The 17,263-nt window shown below is 35.5% G+C and overlaps 1 protein-coding gene across 3 annotated transcripts in view; it reads right to left on the minus strand.

The window, feature by feature from the left end:
• Positions 1-17,263, minus strand: part of TAFA2 (TAFA chemokine like family member 2) — a 179,368-nt gene that overhangs the window by 100,635 nt on the left and 61,470 nt on the right. Inside the window, exon 1 of one of the 3 annotated variants that reach the window (XR_014951818.1) lies at positions 2,240-2,672. The exons of 1 other annotated variant lie outside the window; for it this stretch is intronic. The gene's annotated coding sequence lies outside the window, so the exon portion shown is untranslated. Of the gene's footprint in view, positions 1-2,239; positions 2,673-17,263 lie in introns of those variants that run through there. One more of the 3 variants, XR_014951824.1, reaches the window with a different exon arrangement.

Genomic DNA, 17,263 nt, shown 5'->3' on the forward strand with positions numbered 1-17,263 from the left:
ACATATCTGTTTCTGTCAGCATCAATGCTTCCTTCAGAAACTAGACAAACCTTCACCTTCTTTATTTTCTGACAGGAAGTAGAAGCTCCATGAAAAAAATTCTCCATAGACCAGAAAAAGAAAGAAATGCTCCTTTTAAGAAGTATCAAAAATTGATATTTAATTTTTTTTAATCAAAGATCTATCAGGACACTGATATTACCAACAAAAAATGGTATGATTTTAATATTAAAAACAAAAATCAACAAACATTGTTTATAAAAGTCAAAAAGCAGAAGAATGACAAGATAGAAGAGTAAATCTCAATGTGCTTCTATAAGAAACAAGCCAGTTCATGAAAAGAGAGAAAAAAAGAAATGTATTTTTTCCTGAATATTTAATGGAATAAACACAAGAAAAAACATTAATAACTTCCTAGTTATTTCCTCTTACTTATTATGAAAGACTCTTAGCTCCTACAGCAGAACTCCACAGAAAAATTGTCATGAAAGTGGTTTATTTTAAATAGAGCATTACCACACTATGATGCAGAATTATTTATTTGGGGGTTTTACAATTCTTATATATCTCTTTTTACAAAATTAGTTGTATACCGCAAATAACCTTACAAGCTCTCAGGGCTAGGTTGTTTTTTTTAATGACCTAGAATTTAAATATGCAGAAACATACAACTTTGAGGGAAAAAAACTAGTCAGGTCTAAAAAAATTTGAATTTAAATGCTCAGCCATACTGGCTTCACTTATGAGACAATCTCTAGCAGCAGGAGATAAATCACAGCACAGCAGTAAATTATAGTCTTAATTCATCTGATTATATCATTTTATTCTTCTCTTTCTTTTTAAATCACTGCTTGAAGGAATGAATTTATTGCTGAGGCTTCTCCTCCTGTTCTGAATGATGGATTCTGCATTATTCTTGGAATTACATATATATGTAATTTAGTACTTCAAAAATAATTTTCTTTGTTTTATAACTTAGCTAAAAATATCTCCCTCATACTCATTACTGAAATATTAGAAATTTGGAGAACTGAGAGAATAATATAAAATATGTAAATGTTCTGCAAAAACGAGTTTTCATCATATTTTTTCTTATCAGATCTTATTTATTGAATGAAACTTTTCCAAAAATCTCTGATGTGAAAGTATAGAGTAGCCCAGTTACTTTATTATGATGAAAGACTCAATTGAGTTAAACTGAAAAGTTTAGAGTAAACAGATCCCCAGATAATAAAATTACTCAAGAGCTGAAGTCTATAACACACTGGCATTAGATTAAATCGCTGCAGATACAACCTAATTGTGGCATTGGTGGGAAGTAGGTAAATGCAAAAGGTGTGACAAGTGGACACAGCTCAGGGAGGGAAGCAGGTGGGTGAAACTTGCTGGGAGTATTCTTTCCGTTACTCTTTCCAGAAAAGAGTAGCAAGGCTTTCTCTGTGCCCTGCCTTTCTCAAGATGATGCACAATGAAAATGCTGTTGAAGGACTTGTTTAGAAACAAGTCCTGCCAAGAGGCAGGCATTCAACATTAGCAGGACCTGCCGACTGGTGAGCTTGGCAGGTTGTCCTTCTTATCAAACAGACTTTTTAATCCCTCTCTTTGAATTAACAAACCCTAGAGTTAAAATCTCCAGCCACTTTGCCCTACTCATTTTCTTTAGCTTTGTCTTGCTCTTTAGACAGATCATTGCCTCTTTCCTTCACTAGCTCCTAATATAACATCTTTCAAGGAAAAAAAGCCCTTCTATTAAGAGGTACTTCTTGTATAAAACAATAATGAAGAAAAAGCCAATTCCTGTAAAATATTTGCTGTTTGTCCTCACAGTTTATACTTTAGGAGAGACTGAAATAATTTGTGTAATAACCAGCTGGATCTCAATATTTTTCTCTCAAGCTGTTGATTCATTCAGTTCTTTCCCTCTTTTCAACACAGCAGTTTCCCCACTGAACTTGCTGTTCCTTAAATTCCATCTGCACTTTCAAACTATTACCCATCTGTGCAGCATAAACTGCAAATAAACCTCCAACCATGTGCTGAGCGAGCTTATTCCAGTTTTGTTATACTCTGTAGCCTCTTTCACGAGCTAGTGAATAATCATTAAACAAGACCAACATTAGTTCAAATCACACACCATGACTATTTCTCTGCTGTAAGAAAAGAGAAAATTAAATTTTTTTTCCTATTTAAAAATACTGGTACTTTTTAATGTAAAAATAAGATTTCATCCTAAACACACTTGTTACCGTGCCCTCTGTGTAGCTGGCTGTCATTTTCAGAAGCAGACAGTTATCACCATTGTGCTGGGTTTGCATGCACAGAGTTGGTTTTCTTCATAGTAGCCAGAATGGGGCTATGAACTGTATCAGTGCCCAGGAGCACCAGCCAAAGGGACTCTCAGAACTTTCTTTCCTGGCACCAAGCTCAGCTCTGCAGTACTTCTCACCCGCTTCTCCAGCCCTGTTGGACATCACAAAGCCACAGTAAATGTCTGCCCGCAGGTGTGGGACTTGGCACATCACAGCTTCTGGTTTGTCATTAGTGACCAAGACCAACAGCTGCACTTCTCAGCAATGCAGTGCAAGGGTTTGAGGAAGCTTTTAAACAGTAAGCAATGCAGGGATATCTCCAGTCTACAGAGGTTTTCTTCCTTTCTTTAAAAAAAAAAAAAAGAAAAAAAAAAACACAGCAGAGATTATATATTTGACCCACATCTAGAACTTTTGCATTTAACATATATAGCTAAAATCACAGTGAGTGACAGCACCACCCTTAAAGATACAATCTTGCAGTCAGGTCATGTGTCAGCCCAGGTTTTCACAGAAAGGTATAAAAGATAGCTACAACAAAGAACAGTCACTTGGATCACAGAACATGACAAACATGTTTTGCAGGATTATACATTATTTGATTTCTACTGCTTCCTTAACAGGCCTACTCTAGACTAGCTGGAGCGATGATTCCTCAGTGAAAATGGGATATGATATTTGCAAATGCAAAGCTATTAACAAAGCAAATGGGTTATAATACTAATTAAGAAACCACTAAGCAACCATGCATGACCTATTCCTGATTTGTGCCATGAGACTCTACACACTGAAAGTAAATGATAAAATTCAGCAAAGAGGATGACCATGCTGAGTTAAATGAATTTGCCATTCTTTATTAAATTAGCATTTATATTCTAAAGTGTTGTTAATAACATTTGGTTCAATTAATACTGACTCTGAATTACAGCTAATTATGTCAATAGAGCTCTGCAAATTCATAGTATGAATTCTATGAAATTTTACATTAAAAATTGTAATTTTATATTCCCCTAATCTCTACAACTACAGTATTCAGAATTCTATTTAAAAACTCTTTATCAGTCTTTTAATGAAAAATACATCTTTACACAAATATAGACTGATTCCTTTTAAATTTCTGATTTAAAAAAGCATGTTTATGTCTAAAATCATATACTATTTTTTTCCAAATATTTATCCTTCTACTGAATTTATAAAGCAAAGATCTTGCAATATTTCTAGTATTCCAAAACAGGACAAAAAATTGCTAAGGTTTAGGAATTAATCCTTTGGGACCAGACTAGAGACTTTTGTTCAGTTATGTTGTAAGACATAGAATTTTTTATGTACTACTAAAAAATACTATTCTACTATTCTCTGAATGCACAAATGTCACATCCACTGTGTGCACCAGATCATGTGTGCCTTCACAGAAGCCCCTACCTCCCTAACAGTAACAGCTGCAACACCAGAAATGGAAGCTGATATCTGTAAGGGCCAAACATTTGGTGGGAAGTATTTTTCATCCAACCCTTGCATACATTCCTGAAAATTAAAGTATACAGAGTACATCCTTTCCATAGGTTTGCAAGAAATGAAAGATACTTATTTTGAACTAATTTTCACATATGTGGTATATCCATATGGGGAAGTATATTAACCATGGTCCAAGATAGGTTTCCCTTAAAATTCTCAGAATTTTAGAACTCACACTGAAATTCGATCTTTAATTTCTATGATGTACATATACTTAATCTTTAATTATTCTGCGATTAACTGTCATTCAAAGAGAAGGCTGTTTTATACAAATAGGTAACATAACTTTGTTGGGGACTTGCAATCTAAATTAAATCCATCTAGGAAATATTTTGCCATTCAATATTCATGCAAGTTGTGTTTAACCAGTGGCTATTTAAATTCATGTAATTCTGCATACAGTTCTAATTCAGTTCATACATGTACATTGGGATTTGATCTACTTTTTTCCCCACAGATTTTTTCTTATGTCAATAATAGTTATGGAAAGTGTGGAACATGTGAGAGGTTGACAAGTTCTCAAATAACTGGGAGCAGTTAAGATAAAGGCAGCAGTAGTACACTTGTGGCCTGCTATCAGTACCTTTATTACCAGGCACAAAAAATAGCTGGCTACACTGCAAAATGTCTGTTATTAAGTAGTGCAAAGTGAGTTCTACATTACAAATCTCTTTCAAGAACCCAAAGAAGTATTCAGAGATATTGTCTAAGTCTTTTGGGATATGTAAAAAATTATTTCTTTAAACAACAATGAAAACTTTAGTTAAAAAAGTCAATGTTTGAAAAATAAATATGTATCTTCCATTGAAAGCAAAAGGCTCTTTGGGAATTCTCATGATGTCACAGCTTGGTTGTGAGGGATGTTGATTAACAACAAAACAGTTTGCATGTCACTTAAACTTTAGGAGACAGCTCTGTTGAGAATTGTAAAAGTTCCTTTGAAAATTATAAATAAATAGAGAAAAAAAACCTACTGACATTACAGCAGGACTTACATTAACTGAAACCATGACACATCAATGCAAATGTATGCAACCTTTCAACTAAAAAGAAACTAATATTTCAGAAGATCAAGCATATATGTTCTATGAACTTGATACAGTTTCCTAGCACAACCAGGAATTTTACTATGGGCCAGTGGAATTCACATTTATTGTACTTTAAATTCATTTGCAGTTAGGAAAAAAGAAACTCTGATAGTGATAATTCATGCTGAGGGTGAAAGAGTTTAGTAGCCATTCTGGATTTTTATGCAGTGTCTACCTCCAACATATCTCTGTAAAAGATCTAAATGCATGAGGTCAAATCAAAGTACTACACACTGAATAATCAACTCATGTTCCAATAGTGCACTGGAACTGTAACAACTTGTCTGAGAAATGCATACAAACAGCAAGTTTTCTTCCTGGACAAAAACAACCCACCTTATTTAACAAGTCCCCTCTCTGAGTTTTGCCTCTGATCCAAGTCCTACACTCTTTAAATCACTGTAGACACACATTGGACAAACGTTTTTTCCTGGAAGCCTTCTCTGCTAGCGATAATGGCTACCAACCAAGTCACAAGTTTTCATAACATTTTTTAATACATCTGTACCGCAATATTTTTCAAATACTTTTAACTATTTGTATCAAATCAATAGCTTTTTATGTCTAGCTTTATGTTTCAACTACTATAGTTGTTATACAGCTCTCTATATAACATAGCTCTCTCTATATATATAGCTATATAACATATACATGTTATATAGCTATATACTACGGAGTATATAGCTCTCTGTTGCCACTGTTAAATATGCTAAATATTTTAAAAGTCAGTGAAAGTACACAGTTTTTATCACAAATAAAACTGTCATGGGAAGTTTAAATAAAGAAGAATAAACAAAAATGAGAGGCTAACAGGTAACTGGTAGCTACTATTAACATGGTCCATCCAGGATTTATTACTAATCCTGATAAAAATAATATTAATATTGTTATAAATTATTTTGGGAAATAGTAAGAAAAAAGAGAAACATAGAAGTTGATCCCTTTAATTGGAATAATCCTACTACAATAATTTTGTTAATCCACCATCCTAGCGGTATAAAATCTAATGAGTAGTATATTACTCATACTACCTATGCAAAGTATTACACAAATTATACTCAAATCACAATGACTAATAGCAGTTCAAAGCAGCATTCATTAATATTCTCCTAGTTGTACTGCAATTATTGTAAAGTACTGCCTGCACACCACCAAGACAATTCTCTACATGTACATTAAACTGCATTAAATTTTTTCTTAATATTTATTTCAGTCACAATGAAAAGAAACCTACTCACTGCTTTAGCATTTTCACTTTCTGCAGGACATACAGAATATTTCCAGCTAATAAGCGCTAACCCTTCCAGCATATGAGTTTCCAAATGCCACCATCACATATTACCCAGAGGAAATACATTTTAATCCCACTCTTAACATGTCTCTGTCCCACTGAGCCAAAATTTTACAGCAGGCTAACTAAGCAGGAGTATAACTTTTTGTTTCATTTTCCCTTTCAAACCACATTACCTGTGATAAAATTAAGATATTATTATATGTAACAATGCACAATTATCTGTGAAGAGTAACACGAGAACCAAGTATTTAGCAAAGTGTGGCAAAGACCAAGTTCTCCAAGCAGAGACACTGCTTTTTAACAACCACCTCACACCACTTTGGGAGAGCATTTATACATAAAAACAGACATTTTGAACAGAAAACTCATCTTACGCCAGGAAATCAGCATCATGTGAAAAAAACAGCACAGAGGAAAATAAAAATAATGCTTAATAATAGAGGACTGCACATAACTTTGAGGAAATCTCAAATATTTTCTCTAGGTAGCATGAAGTGATATATACTGACATTAAGGCAGCACTGCTGTTCACTAAGCAGAGATCTCCAAGTTCCAATGCTATAAACCAGATCCCTTTCAACAAGTCACTTTTCTCTTTTTATCGTGTTCCAATTCGTGTAAGCATCACCCATTTTCATTCCTCAAATAGAAGGGTAAAAAGAGAAATCATTCCTTACTTCTTTCAGCCACAACCTAGGTCATCATATGAATCAGCAGCCACAATCCCTTCCTTCATATTATTCCCTTTCATGTTATTTTAAGAGTCTGTATAAGTTAAATATCATATCTTTTGGAGTCAGATTACTGTATTTTGAATAGATCCTGTTTTAGAAGGATTTAATATTTTGGGAAATGTTCAAGGGTTCCCTTTTTCTGGTAAGAAAATTCTTGAAAAAAAAAAATCTTTAAAATCCCAATCACTGTGGCACAGACAATGCTAGACAATGACTACTTTTTTATTTAAAGTAAATCCATGTTCTAGTTAAAATTTTTGTATGTTATTTTATAGAAGTGCAATAATCCAGGAAAAATATTATTTTACTTAGTTTTAACATAATTTTTTAAAGTTGGGGTTACTCTTGCAAGTTATCTCCTCAAGCATATGCCAAGAGAATTTATTTTATATCAGGTGCTACTAAAAGATCACACCAGTTATAGACAAGCTACTCAATTCCTCAGCTGCACGTTATGCCTGTTTATCATAATCTGTGTAGTCTTGTAGCAAATCAGTCTCCTAAGTGTGTATTCTCACTACCACAACTTCAGTGGTTTTACAATCTGATTCACAACTTTAAAAGGCTGCAATGCTACTACTGGGTCTTCTGCACATACATTCACTAAACATATCCTTTGGCCATTCCTAACATTAATAATGGCTTCAATCGGCTAACAAGACTCAGTAGAATGAGTTAATACTTGCACAACACTTAAGCTGATATTTTTAACATCTTCACAATAGTTAAGTGCATATGGAAGTGCTGTGTGCTGTTGTTCACAGGTGGTTTCTCCAGCTGAACTGAAGCAGACAGACAGAACTCACTGGACTGTTGGCAAAAGGAGCCGCCCTTCACTGTGTTCTCTCTGCTTCTGGCCTCACTCTGTCCAGCTGTGCATACTAACTCCATCATAGCTTTGTTTTCAAATTAAAATTTAATGGACAATGAAGAAAATATATCTAAAGAAAAAATCTGCTGGGAGAACAGTGTATGTCATTTACCTCAACTTTAGGAAGGTCTTAAATGTTGTTTACGACAGTGTTCCTTTACAAATATTAGAACATTACACTCTGGAGAGGTGGACATCCAGAGGTAAAAGATTGCTGAGATGACAGGCCTCTGACAGTAATAGTTAATGGGTCACACTTTGCCTGCAGGCCAGTAAGAAGTGATGTTGGACCTGTCCTGCTGAACACCTTGGTTAGGCACTTGGAGGAGGTACTGGCATGCACTCTCTTCAAGTCTGCAGGATGACACCAAGATGCAGAGCCAGCTGATATGCTGAGGGTAGGTCTGCCATTCAGTGAGACCCAGGTGGGCTGGAGAAATTGGTTGACAGGAAGTCCACAGATCTTCTTCACATTCAATGAGGAGAAATGCAAAGCACTCTTCTTGGGAAATAAGAACTCTTGCAACCACCCAGGCTGGGGAAACTAACCATCTAAGGTCTCTTCCAGCCTCAGCCACCTGTGACTCTATGATCCTAGGAGCCATAAACTGTCTTCAAAATAGGTATCATATAATTTAGTCATATCTGACATAACAGCTGTGATGTTTTATTTAAGTGTACTGCTGCACCTAACAATCTGTCTCTCTCTGTCACACATTACTGCTCTTTTACACACACTTTTCTCAGCCTCTCCATATTTGCTGTGAAAGCATTACATGAAAGGCACTACCCCCTTCTAATCACTAGTTTTCACAGAAATACAGGTCTTACAAAGAATTTTCATTTCCTCTATCCAAGGATTGCTCAGTACCTCTTCAGCATGAGATTTCTGAAATCCAGTTCCAGTCACTTGGATTCTCAGCTTATGAGATGTCCTTTACCTTCAGATAATTCACTATTTTAAGTATTTTCAGAAGTACTGGATGCCTGATGTTTGTTTGCATGCTTAAAAGAAACAGTTCTGTATTTTTGTCTCTGACGTTTTTTATGAAAAGCAAAAGCATTTGCATCCTTGTGAACAAGAGATATAAAAATATTTTGTGTTACATATTATGAATCCTTCCCTGTAAGTTAATTTCAATAGCAGCAGAATAGTCTGGAACAGTATGTTTCCTTTGTCTTGAGCATCAAAGATGTCAGACAGTAAGAAATGGGAGTCCAGTGAATGGACTAGAAGAGTCTGCCTCTGTTCTCTAAACTTTTACAGGTTTCCTACAGGACCTTAGGGGACTCAGTCTTCTTATACAGAGACCACTTCCATAAAACTGGAAGGCGTAGTAAGACCACAGTAAGTAATCACATTATGGTTTAAAGTAAAAATTTGATACACTCAAACATGATGTTAACAAAGGTGGATCATATACCTATTGTCAATATACAATCTTCCAATTGTGTTAATACAAATGTGATGCACTGTAAATTATTGAGAAACCAAGTAAAACAAAATCAAATTCATTTATAGGGGGAAATTAAGTCTGCTACAAAGCAGATTTCCATGACATAAAAGTGGTATATGTGATTGTTTTTAACATTAGAAATATCAGAAGCTGCTGGATTCCCTGCAGTACTTGTGTTTGTTCTGAGATGTTTGCTGAAGGATGTTTGTCTAAAGAACTCAAGCAAACAAGGACAGCATACTGGGTGATACCTTGCTTAGAGCTTGTCTATGCTTGATGCTGTACAAAAAGTTTCTTACCATTTTCATCAGCCATATCCTAGACATGTTAAATTACATTTAGGGACAAAAACCAAGCAGGTGCCAGCAAAATAATGATTATGTAATGGATATGGCATCTTAGTTAAATTATAGATATTTTAACTGAATTCTGGGGGACCAAGTCCTTTTAATATTTAAAAGAGACTACCACTCAAATATGATACTTATGCTTGTAGTACCATTCTCACACATTTCTGGTGGGTACCTACCTGTAAGCAAAACAAAACCAGTGCTATTTTCCCAAGAGCACTTTCTTAACACTCATGATTATTTCTCAGACAGTTATTTCCTGTTTGGAGTTGGAAGTGGTAGAGCATGAATTTGTCAGCTGCTATGCTGTGAAATCTTGTGGGTGACCATATTTCAAGGATACTTCTCACAAGTTCCATACAGAATATCAGATCCTTTAAAGAGATCTGTCCATCCCCACATCTTACATTTGTTTCTACAGAGGTGTTGCCAGAGGATTAGAAAGTCATTCAGCATAGTTCTCCATCTTTCTCCATAAAAGAACTTTCAAGTATCTGACCTATTTATTTTAGTAAAGAAGAGCTCATTATTTGAGCACTTCACTGTCTGTGAGAGGAAGCACAAATGTCCATCAACTGTTAAGTGCCAGAGAGAATCTGATTGGGAAGGGGACTGTGAAGTGCCAGAAACAATCTGATTGGATGGGGATTTATTGGATTCCCTCTTTAACATGACCCCCAGCCAAATGATGAGAGGATTTTTAAGATTTACAGAAAACAATTGCTCTTCACAATAAAGCATGTCTTCTAGCATGAGTAGCTGGGAAGACAGGAAGCCACTTAAGTGTCCCTTCAAAGCATATGAGGAGGGTTCTACACAGGCTATGACTTCCAGAGTGAGGAAGATCTCATCCAGGCCCTCAGTGAGCAGCAGGCAGATTGCAGTGTCTCTGTTCCTCTCTCATGAATTGCAGAGTACTTATCCTCAACTTTTACAAGGCAGGCTATTTTTTCGTGTTCTTATAGCACACAGAACAATTAAACCTGAGCAGGGCTGTGTCTACAGCCCTGGATTCAGATGGAATCCAGCTGAATACTTTCATTCCTTCTTTGTGCCTCAGGTGTGTGCAACAAATAAGTCCATTGTTTGCACTCTACAGATAACCATTCTTAGTGGGGCACAGAAAGAGGTTGTAGTACTCTTTTCTTCTTTGACAAACATTACACAACCATGTCATTTAAATATAAATTTTGACAGTTCTGTTTCCTGAATTCTACTCCCTTCTGAAAAAAAAAAAAAAAAACAACTCCCATTAATCTATTTTAATTTCCTACAAAGAGTGAGTAAATGAATATAAAAACACCATACTGACGACCAGGATCTGTTAGATAGCCTCTGTTATGGTCTTTTGCACTACAAGATATTCTTTAAAAATCATCAATCATTCTTTCAGCTGAGGAGAAATGCTAAAACCAAAAGGACTCTCTTATTTTCTCATGAGGGCTTATAACTGGAGTTTTTAGCAGCCATCCTTGCAGCCCCAAAAAGTCATTTTATTTTATAAAGGAATCCACATCAAAGATTTCATGCACTGTCAACACATTCTCATCATTGTTTGCCTACACTCTTTGAACTACCTCCTTTCAGCTACTGAAATATTAAAATTGAATTTTCCTCTGTTATGTCAAAAAGTTGTGCAGCTTAACAGGACAGTATTCTATAGTTCCTGAACATTCTGTTCTCTCCATAGAAACTGAAAGTGGGAATTAAATGTATTATTTTATGAAAAATAGCCATCAGAATATAAGAATTATGGGCTTGCAGTAGCATGGAAAAGTGAAAAGGAAATCATTATCCATTGGTTTTTTATAATAAATAATAAATGCTGCCTAAGAAGTATAAGATGAAATTAGACAAAATTAAAAACAAATACAAATATAAATGTTTGGACAGATAATATAGCAGTCACTGTCACAGGATGCGTCAGTATCTAAATTTTATATGGGTTCAGTTAGATGAGCTCATGCAAGAAAACTATCACTGTCTATCCAACACAAAGATGCAACTTCTGATTCGAAAGGTTCCCAGATGCAGAGAAGCTGAAGGAGTGTCACCAAGCAAGCAGGACCTCTAAAAATCTGTCCTGTTTCTGCACTTGCACAGGTTTCCATTCCCCAGGTAAGCCCAGGCTGAACTGACCCAGTATTGCTGATCTTATATAAAGCAGTGCTCATGGATGAATTTTAAATGACCACCCAAATGCAGTAGCTCAGTACAAGGCACAGAGAGCAGAGCTGTGACAGTCACACATGGGATTATGCGTTTCAAATGTTTGAATTTAGCTTAAATGAACAGGTCTTACTAATTTGCTGATTAGTCTGATTTCATCACTTTTTGTTTAAGCATTATGCTGTAATTAATAATTATGTGCTCTCATGTCCCTCCTTCTGACAAGGAAGGAAGATGTTCCTGTTTTACAGCTGAATAGTCAAAGAACAAGAAAATCAGGCATTCCCCTAAAGATGGCCCAATTTCAAGGATATATTTGGCCAAAGATTTAAGTGTGCCTAGACAACTGTTGAGAACTCTAAATTACTAAAGATCAGTCAGAACTGTATTTGGAACACAATTATTATACTATATAAGAAAGCTAAATGTAAGCTAACCACTTAATAAATACCACCAACACACTGTGATCATTCCTATAGCCTCTGCTCAGATGACAACTTTGTTAATAAGTCAAATTCTTCCACATGAGCCTCACACTCTCACAGAAAGACAAGGCAAATGAAGGATTTCAGGGGTTTATGAGATAAGACTCCAAACATAGGATTCATATTTCCAAATGAGCAGTAGAGGAGTTCCTTAGAAAATAAAATCACAAATAAATAATGTAATCTTGAAAATTGCTCATACCATGAATATTTCATGCATATTTTAGTATATGCTTGGAAAATTTATTTTATCCATTGGATTTATGAAGTTATTTGCTTCACAAAATGCAGTAAGTACTTGGATGATAATAATTTTCATGGACTCTTCCAAACAAATATTTTGAACAGGTAGTTTTTTTGATAGCAGAACTTTTCTAATCATTAGATCTGTAGACTTTTATGAAGCATCAGATATTTAATGATGTTAGATTTAAGGATTTTACACAAGTTATAGCTGAAATCCCAAAAATATTTCAAACAAAGTCCCTGGATACTGTTGGTCCCAGGAGAGTCAATGAAAAGCTGGGAGTGATTTATGATTTAGAGTGATTTCCACAGAAACAGCTTCAAAACTTTCATTGGTTCTGATCCAAAGTCTTATTAAGTTAGTGGTAAGGTTTATCTGTCTTCCTTGTGTTGGATTTTTCCTCTGTTCACACAGAAGTATGCTATATTGCTCTGTTTAAAACCTATTTCTTTTGATTCCCTTCATTCATTTTTAAGGCATTTATAGAAACACCCTCATGAATAATTGTACAACTGCTAATAATGGACAAATAACTCAGAAACTCTTTACCCTCACAATGTTTTCCACACTGCAGCTTTGATAGCTGTTATATGACTAATCAATGTATTACTGAATAGTTAGAAGAGTTGATACACAAGTCATTTTTTATAAGTGCTTATTTTAAAAAACAGAGTACTAGTGAATCCAAGAAAATGGATAGAATTAACTCTCCTGTGTCCCAAAATGCTTTCCTGTGGATAAACAAACTGAGACACAAGTATTCATCAAAGTCTTTTCTAGAAAGAAAACCTAGTTGGAGGTTGTGGCATTATGTGTGATCTACACCCCAAAATATTAGCTCATAATTAGCTTATAATTATTAGCTTATAATTAGTTTACTAGCTTATTAGCTTATAATTAGCTTGTAATTTTCTCCAGGAACACTCTCAGAGATACTCCTGTCTACATCTTCTAAGATAAACCTTTAAAATAGATAAATAAAGACAGATCTCATAGTACTGGGATCATCTTAGAAAAGGAATGTGAGAAATTTCTGACGCTATGCCATGATACAGCCATGTTCCTGTAGCACTGGGACTTTAGCAGTAGGAATATTTAATTTTAATTTTCATGACATAGCTCTTCATCCAGTGTGGGGTTTTTTGTACTGGAAAAAAAAAATTAAAACCCTATTAAAGTTCCAGGCTGCCTATTGCCCATTGCCTCATGTTTAGTGTCCAACAACATTCATAGCTTTTGGGCTGCCATGGTTCAACTGCAGATCCTAGTTTATAACAAATGGATGCAAAGACACACTGCTTCAAGGACGCAGATGTACAAATTATAGTTTTGTGTAGTAGAAAACACTACAAAGTTTTTCAATATTTTAGTAGCTTTTACTTCATAATTCAATAGCAATGAAATGTTATATTTTACTTCAAAGATATTTCAAAGTTGTATATTCTTGATATAGGAATTTTTGAAGAACATTAGAGAAAAAATAACTCTATTTACTCTAAAAAGGTGCTTTATATCAATTAAAATATAATATTACAATAAACAGAAGAGTTCAGCACTATTATCTCAAATCCAAGCCAAAATAAATAAAATAAGCCATGCTGTCACAGAAGCACAGACTGTTCCTGTCATGTTCTACCCTTAATATACTTGCAAAAGCAGCTATACTACCCTGCATACCCCAAAATTCAACAGCTTCAAGTGAAGTGGAAAACATCAGACCTTCCTTGAAGAATGGTATTCCAATACTGGAATGAGGACAGCTCCAGCTTGTCTGCTTTTGCCAGTCCCTAAGAGGTGACCTACTTTTTCACAAGGATTAAAAACCAATTATTTTAGAATAAAATGCTGTCTCACACAGAGAACTAATAGCAGAATATCGTCAAACAATCTCATATAACATATGCTGAAAGTGCCTCTGTTTAAGAAGCCCACTGCTGCATGCTACATCGTTCTAGACGTCTGAATATGTTCTAAATTAATTTAAACACTGAGTGAAACACAACAGACTCCTATCAGATCTACAATGGCACCAATGGCTACACAAAAATTATTCTGTATCAAGAGGACGAAAGTACAATCTGTGCAAAAGAAAACAGGCCACATGTGCTCCCTCAGCTTAGAGAACCAGCCCTCACCAACTGGAATCTCCAGAACAAGGGGCAGTTGCACATTATCTACTACACTAACTCTTTTTTCCACCGGGAAACATCATCTTAATCAGTACAAAACTGACTTCTCAGTATCACTGATGCTGTGTAAACTGAAGAGGAGTTTTATTGAAGTTGTGTGGCTGCAAGCATACCTTTTTTGGCACTGTAATTCCCTACATATTTCTTCCAATATTTAGAGCCGTGAGATTCAGCATATCAAAGCAAAGTCCCATCTCCTTCATTCAGCACTATAAGCTGAAGCACAGGAGCTCTACCAGGACTAAACAGAATAAAGTTAGATATGCTCCAGAATGGTTAATGGCCACAATCTCTGGGGCTGCCTCACTCACGCAAGCAGCGACAGCGGCACGTCCTGATCCAGCTCCACTGCCAGCAGGAGTCAAGCCCACAGCTTTTGGCACTGCAAACACACACTGCTGCCTAATGAACCGGAGTGGAGCTTAAGAAGCTTAGCAAGCCAGCCAGTAGAGAGAAATATCACTGGAAAGAAGAGTTTATTTAAGCAGACCTTCAAATTGTCTCTTTAAGGAGACAAGTTTCAACTAGTTCTACAATCATTGTCTTTTATATATCCATCCAGCAATTTATTATCCTAACGTGTCAAACTTTTCATACAGGGGAAATTCCCCAAAGAATCACCACAGTACTCCAGCTAAAAAGTTACCTTTCTTACATTACATTTATAAAATAAAGGAAGAAAATTAAGAAATATTTAGTAATAAATAAAATATGTCAGCTATTTGGAAAAATATCAATTTTTCCAAAATTTCCATAGAACATTAACAGATTTCAGAACTATAAATTATTTAAAATCTGATAGGTATACTGAAGATTTGAGGTTGTTGCTTTCCAGGCCTATAATGTAAAGCAAAATAACCTTACATCTTTCATTTCAATTCTGCTCTTTTTAACAGTTGTTTAAATGGAAAAAAAGGGGGGTTTCCAAGATGTTGGCAGATAGGAAATTGTTTATTTCAACTCTCATGATTTCTACTGCTATTATATTAGAAAATATAATACAAGCACATTACATTAAAAGGAACTAACCTCCCAAAAGAGTAAATGACAATGCATATTATAAATTCATTATAATAAATATTGACATTCACCAAAACATGATGTCCTCAGCTCAAATCCCACCACTCTTATATTGGCCAAACTCCACATTAACTTGGCTGAAAAACAGGTTGTTTCCCTAGTGAAGAGATGATTTCTTACAAATATGATTAACCTCCAGGAAAAGCACACAGCCCTCAACTAAATGTAAATAATATGATCTCCACCCTAAAGAATTTACAGCCCAGAAATATGAATGCAGGGTATCACTGAAGTACCAAACACCCAGGCAAAGGACCCTCAAAGGAGCCTTTTTGCTTTCTGCAGTAAGTTTTAAATAAATCCTACAGAAAAAGAAGAAAATCCTCTATTGTGTTGGGAGGATTATCCAGTTAGAAGTAAGTTATTTTGACTTTCTCACTGCAGCGTTTCAGGGTTTGTCTCCACTGCCAGCTTCTCACAGGACAAACAGCAACAGAGCTGGGTCTCTCCTGCAGCCAGACTCAGCTACCCCAGCCTCACAGCCCCTTGGTGATCAGCAAGGGGATGCCTCCCAGATCCAAGCTCCCTGCAGCATATATCCAGATGAAAAAGCCTATATATTTTGCTCATCCATAGTAACTATTCCTGGAGAAGGAATATATCCTATCTCACCAGAATAACAAGGAGTCTTATAGTGCTTTGCAAAATAGAACATAGAATATAAATAATAATAGAATTAAAATTTTAACAAGGTTAGAAATCAGACTGCAAAAAGAAATTATTTTAGAGTCCTTCTTGGCTACTTTGGCATCCCATGTAGAAAATCCTTTAGATGGTCTCAGAGCTTTAACCCAGAGAGCAACCTGCACAGCACACTCACATGAGTGTGGATCTGAGCCTGGGCCCTTTATCTGGGTCTTATTTTATGACATGTCCAGCTCCTACATTATTGCTTCTCTCTTCAGCAGAAAACAGACTTGAAAAGCAGCTAACATTTTCTGTTAGTTCCTCATTTTATGCAGTCTGGAGCTGGTGAATAAAAGGCTAGATAATAGTTATTCAACACAAACCAAGTCTCAGCTCCCATGTTCTGGAGACCATCTGCCTGTGCATTCTTCTCTTTGTTCAAGAATATCACGTTTCAAATAGCAAAATAATGCATTGGAAAGATGCTTTCTCTAGGCATAGTAGACCAAAATGAAATACTATACCCCAGGCTAAAATCTGAACTCTCAGAAATATGTTTGATCCAATGGATTCAGTGGAGTGAATTTTCTGAGCCTTTCCAAAGTCTGTATGTTGCTGTAGACTGAAAAAATAGGTACCCAAGAGTCTATTAGAATGGAAAGCTTTCATTTAGGCTTTGTAATATACGGCATAAGCTGCCTTTCCTTTGAAACCAACCTTTCAAAATTACTTTTTAGAGGTTCAGGCTTCCTCTTAGAGAGAAAAATACTTTACTAACGTAAGGTTGCTAATGAGACAGAACTGACTAGCATGCATAAACACATTAGCACTATTACCCATATTGATAA

The sequence above is a fragment of the Lonchura striata genome, chromosome 1A (assembly GCF_050655825.1).
Source record: "Lonchura striata isolate lonStrDom1 chromosome 1A, ASM5065582v1, whole genome shotgun sequence".
Classification (NCBI taxonomy): domain Eukaryota; kingdom Metazoa; phylum Chordata; class Aves; order Passeriformes; family Estrildidae; genus Lonchura; species Lonchura striata.